Source organism: Phoca vitulina, unplaced genomic scaffold (genome assembly GCF_004348235.1).
Source record: "Phoca vitulina isolate PV1807 unplaced genomic scaffold, GSC_HSeal_1.0 scaffold14, whole genome shotgun sequence".
In the NCBI taxonomy this organism is placed as follows: Eukaryota; Metazoa; Chordata; class Mammalia; order Carnivora; family Phocidae; genus Phoca; species Phoca vitulina.
In genome coordinates, this window is record NW_022589717.1 from 18580993 (window position 1) to 18587038 (window position 6046).

The 6046-nt window shown below is 46.8% G+C and overlaps 1 pseudogene; it reads right to left on the bottom strand.

Moving 5' to 3' along the window:
* Positions 1–2733: 2733 nt before the first annotated feature.
* LOC116637314 lies at positions 2734–4871 on the bottom strand (annotated as a pseudogene).
* Positions 4872–6046: the final 1175 nt, after the last annotated feature.

Sequence of the window (6046 nt, forward strand, 5' to 3'; positions counted from 1 at the left end):
ATGTCTGGCATATATGAGGAAGAGTATGGAGGCCTGTTTCACTGGAGCAAACGAAATAAGGTGAAGAATAGAAGAGATGAGGTCAGGCTAACTGAGGTTAAGATTAGGTTGAGCCTTATAGATCATTTTAGAAATTTGGTTTATATCACAATGAGAGGTAAAAACACTGGATGGGTTTGAATAGAGAAGTGACAGGTCTGACTTAATGATTTAACCAAAATATTCTGGCTGCTTGTAAGTGACTTTAAATTTGTTGTTGTTTGTCTTCTCCTCATGGATACTCAGAGAAAACTTAAATTTTTTTTATCCTTTTTATCCTATAAAATCTTTCTCAGCATATGCATATTAGTTGTGGTGGTTTTATGTTATTATTTTCTGTAACATACTACATCCTTTTGACTCATAAATTTGGCTCTTTCTTCATTTGGGGAAAGTTTTCTTCTGTAACATCTTTTAATGTCTTTTTAATTTCAGGTACTATTTCATATTTCAGGGGCACCCTTTATCAGTTTGTTGAAATGCTGGTGTTTGCCCTCCTGCTATTATTTTTGTTTTAAATACTTCCCTATCTTTGCTTCCTCTGTATTTGGTCTATAATCTTCTCAAAACTATCCCCCACATATTTTTTATTATTTTTCTCTCATTTTCCTTCCTACCTGCTTCATATTTATTTATTGTTTCCTAGCTGTTTGTGGTCTTCAACTTTTTTCATTGCCTTTTCCTTTAAAATTTTTTATTTGTTTTTCCTCTGACATCTTATTTCATAGATAATTTTCTTTATTTTCTGTCATAATGCAAAGTCTAAACGTCTAATTTCTTGGAGTATGCTTATTCTAGAAAAATCTTTTAAACTTGTTCCATTTTTTAATTTTTTTCCTGCTCAAGTATTTTTGTGTTGTTGATGAGCCTTTTATATTTATGCTTTTCATTTTTGAAAGGGGATGGTGCTGTCTAGTCCTTTTCATTGCCCTAAATGGGTTGGGTGGTTCCTATTTTGCTCCCTTCTGTTTTCACCTGGGTCCTCTTTGCACCCTCATCTTATAATGTGAGCTTGAGGCAAGGTGTAATGTGTAATGATGCCTTCTGTTTCTGAGGGGATAGTTGCTAGAAAGAACACTTACACCTATAAGGGACCTCAATTTTATGTTTCTGTTTCTTTCTTCATGGTTATTATTATTATTATTATTTTTGAAAAGGGTATGCAGTATAAGACTGAATCTTTTTTTCACATGAGGTAGGACAGTTCTGTCGTTTTAAACACACACAACACTTAGGAGGCTTGTTTTACTTAGAGTGGAAAATTATGCCAGGAACAAAGTCAACAAAAAGAAACAAACCACAGGGACTCCTGTGGTGGCTCAGTCCGTTAAGCATCTGCCTTCAGCGCAGATCATGATCCCAGGGTCCTGGGATCCAGTCCCGCATCTGGCTTCTTGCTCAGCGGGAAGCCTGCTTCTCCCTCTCCCTGCTGCTCTGCTGCTTGTGCACTCTCTCTCTCTGTCTCTCTGACAAATAAATAAATAAAATCTAAAAAAAAAAAAAATACAATAAGAATACTTAAAAAAAAAAAGAAAAAAGAAACCACAAAAAGTAGCAGGAAAGAACCAATTAAGTGCAGCTCCAAGAATCCAGCCGCTCTTTGGGTCATGGTTACATGCAGCCCGATGTGGGCGTCTGTGAGTCCGCCCTGCATACTGAGCTGGAGGTGCACGACATGCATCAGGCGCCTGCTCTAACATGGAGCACCTGCAGATATCCTCAAGTAGCTCCATCTGAACTTTAACAGGACAAACAAAAGGAGATCATTCCATAGGCTGAAAACAAACAACAAAAACAAAACGACACTGTTTCTTTTCCCCCAAACGAAATCAACATGAAAGGTCCTAGGAGATTCCAAAATTTCCAGAGTAGAAACGGAATGATCTGAAATGTCAAAGACCCCATTATTTTGTAAAGAAAGTATACCTCAAAATATTCCACTTCCCCACGAGAATAACAAGATACTGCCTTATCTACCAGTGCCAACGCCAAGGGCCTAGGGAGGGCAGCGGGGAGGGCTCCCGCCCTGTCCCTGCAGCTCTGCCTGCCCCAGGCACCGCCCTCACAAGGACCATGAGTCTCTGCTCTGGGTTACAGCTGAGCTCAGAATGGGGAGGCGCTTCTGGAACCAGGCTTTGTTGCAGGTGGTTTTGTTCAGGTGTGATTTCTTTCTTTGAGTTTGAAGGCCATCTGCATTTTTGTGTTTTCAGTGCTGAGGTGAAGTCCAACCGCAGGGCCCTCTACCCTCCGAGACAACATGCTTCCAGCATAGGTGAGAGACTGTCTCCTTTTGGCACCAGAGAGTTAATATACAAGTAAGAAAAACTGTCCTGATAAACAGTTACAGAGGAGCTGGAGGCAAGGACAGTGATAAATAGGTTACATATTAGAAGCCCCGGGGGCAAAACATCCTGACTTTGCAGCTTCCAAGACCCTGGGGCTAACAGACCAAGAACCACTGGTGCAGAGCCTGCCTCCCCTCTTACCCCTCTGCTCTGGGGTAACCCCTAGACTCATTACAATGCATTTGCACTGCGGTTTTAGTCCCCCAAGGAGGTTCCCATAGAAACCTTGTAGGTTTCTCCCAACCTGTGGGAGGAGTTCCCCAAATAATTGGAAGCAGTCTCTATTAGAGACCACCCTGTCCATGATCCAAGACTCCCCCCCCCATAAAAAGAAAGTACCTCTGTAGCCTCAGGGCGGTTGCAACCTCTGGGCCTGCCCACTCTTTCTTCTTGAGAGTGTACTGTCCTTAAGAAACTGCTTTGTGCTTGCTACCTTCCTTCTGCCTTTCTTTGAGCGTGGATCCCCATGTAAATCTTTTCGTGGGGAATCCAAGAACTGCAACCTCCATTCACACAGCGCAGGTTCTCCTGGTGGTAATAGTCCCAGTCGCTCGTTTGGGACGTCCTTCTCCCTGCTGGCCACCGGCTGTGGTCCACACTCAGGGCGAGGAAGATGCTCGTGCTGTCTTCCGTCTTGAACTGTCTCTGCTCTGACCGCTCTGACTGGTCGCCCTTCTCGTGCTCTGTGGGCAAAGAGGCTGACACCGACGCATGTGTTGCCAGCTTGCGCAGAGGACTCACGACTGCATTGTTCACCTGGTCGCGACCGGCAGCCGGGATTGGCACCGTGTGAGTCCCGTTTTGTGTTAGGGTTTTTTTGAGCAACTGGTACCTGACCTGGAGGTACCTGTTATACTATGGTGACTGTCTGGACAAGGGGTGGTCTGTGACGTCTGAGTGGTCCGGCCAGCAGTGCCTAGTGTGGCACGGCTAATTGCAGGAATAGGCTCTACGTTCCCCTTTACTTCTTTGTGATCTCCATTCTCTTGCAGCTGTGCCTTAGGAGGGGCCAGCACGGCCCCCTGAGTGACCACTGCCTGGCCGGCGACAGTGTATGTGTTTGCTGGGGCCAGGCTGGCCCTGCTGGTGATAGACACCGCTGGGATCTGATGGATGACGTGCACTTCCTGCACAACAAGCTGCCGGGAGGCCGAGGTGGTCACGGGGCTGTGACTGTGTAGGTGACAGGCCTGATGGTTGGTGGCAGCTGCTGCTACATGGCAATTAAAACGGGCCAGCTAGACAGCCTGGTGTGCTTTGGGCAGACGGGGCCTCTTGGATGACAGCCAGTTTGGACTGTGAGGTGCCAGGCTCAGGCTCCAGGGGCGGGGGGGCGGTGAACCTTCTCCTAAGAGGCTCTTGGGGGTCTGGGGACCGCTGCAGTGAGCAGACAGCACTCCAGTGTGATTGAGAGAGGCTGGGGCCCTTCTAGATGAGAGAGGTCCCGGGGCGGGGGGGGGGGGGGGGGGGTGGTTGAAACAAGGCCACGCCCCTAGGCCGTCTTTATCCTAGAAGCCTGCTCTATTAATTTGCTTTCAGAGGTAGGATCTATCCTCCGGAATAAGCCTTTGCCTGGTTCTTCCTGGGAACCTGGTATTTTGATGAAATAACGATTCGGAGAGATTGCAGCAAATTGAATTCTGCCAGTCCTTGTCCACAGTCCTGTAGTATGGATAATTTTTAGTGATGAATAAATTCTATTTAGGGTGAGTTGTTTATCAGGAACCATTGTAATTGCTTGTACGATCAACTGTGCAGAGGAATAAGGTGGCTTTGAATCCTCTTCTGGGCTGTCTCCACCAGAAGCTTCCTTTTCATTTTCTGGCTGCAAGTTGGCGGCCATTAAATTGAGGTCAGCTGGTATCACACAGCCCATTTTGTACCCCGAAGGGCCTGCTCCCCGGGGGCTGGATGAGCAGGCATTTGCAGCACTGACGCCTTGCGTGGGGGAGGGAAGGGGACTGATGAAGCAGGCCGTGGTGTCTGGAATGTTGATGGTCAGGGGCAAGATGTGGGCAGGCACGGCTTCACCCCGGAGTCTCCTGCTACTCCCTCTTCTCGTTGGACAGGGCAGTGAACGTGATCTTGATGTCTGGGAACCTGAACGCGCATGCGCGGGAGCTGCAGCGGCAGCCGCTGACGCCTCCGGAACACGCTGAGCTCCAATGCGCCACTCTTGCTGAGGCAGCGCGGGAAGCGGCCTGGGGCGTGAGGCTGTCGTGGTGGCGCAGCGAGATGAAGCTCGAGTGGCCCATGTTCACATCCACTGGGCCCTGCAACCAAGTGGCGCCCGGTGATCACCGAGTGCTTCTTCATCAGGTACTGGAACTCGTGGCCCTGGAGGCACGCCAGGTCCCAATAGTGGGGCGGGACCCGCCAGGGGCCTGCGAGTGTCCCTGCAGCCTTCCATGGCGGCCATGGAGCTGAGGGACGCATGAGGATGCCTGGTGAGCGACAAGTGAAGGCTTCTCCATAGTATTGATTCATTGACTGATTCATAGATTTATTTATTTATTTTAGAGAGAGAGAGAGCATAGAGGGAGGGGCAGTGGAAGAGGGAGAGAGAGTCTTAAGCCGACTCAGCGCTGAGTGCGGGGCCGGGTGGGGTTGAATCTCACCACCCTAAGATCAGGACCTGAGTGGAAACCAAGAGTCCGAGGCTTAACCAACTGCGCGACCCAGGCGCCCCTTTCCATAGTTATTATGAAGGACATATCTGGGGGGTATTCCTCTATGGTGAAGGGCGCTTTCAGTTTGAGAATGCTCCTCCACCTCAGGGGGAGTGTATATGTTGGATGAGTTTGGTGGTCCTCTGGCTTCCAGGAATCACTCTTTAATCCGAGGCAGTGGAGAAGAGTGTTTAGAAGAACAGCCCATATTTCTGCCCCTATACCATTGAGTTGAGTTTGTTCTAAGTTAGGGGTATCAGTGAAGGTTCCATGAATTTCTTTTTTCCCCTCTGCTGTCCTTTTCCCCAGTTGTCAGGAGAAGTCATCACTGTGTTAGTTCTGGGAGCCCTAATTGTTCTGTTTCTGGAAGGAACTTTTAAAGGATTGAGTTAAGCTTCCTTTACTTGTTTCACAACTGATGATAGGTTCTTTCTTTATTCTTTTTCTTTTTGGAGGATAGTGTCATGTTATATGTTTTATGTCTCTCTGCCATCTTTCTCTGTAAGTTGCTTGCGTGTGTTTAATCTCCTTGGAAAGTTCTCATAAAACTTGCTTTTGTGGCTAGTTTAAAAACCCTCCACTATTGTAGTCTTCATGATGTCTGTCCTATTCATATGACACCTATCCTATGCCTCAGAGGAAGTGAAATTGTGTGTGGTCATGGTTAAGATCTTTGAGGGAATTCTCCAGGCAGCTTGTATCATTTCTTTTAAAAATGTATTTTCCTCTTTGACCCAGAATATACTGAAAAGTAATTTTATAGAAGATTCATTTCTGTCTTTCTGAATTTGTTCAATTTAAAGATGATTTTTTTCCCCTCTGATATAAAACAAGGAACCTGGCTGGGGGTGTCTAGCAAGTAGTGTCCTGAAGTATATGAATTTGTTTCCTGGGGCTGCTGGTAACAAATTGCCACAAACCAAGTAGCCTGAAACAACAGAAATTTATTCTCACAATTCTGGAGATTAGAAATCCAAAATTAAGGTGTCAGTA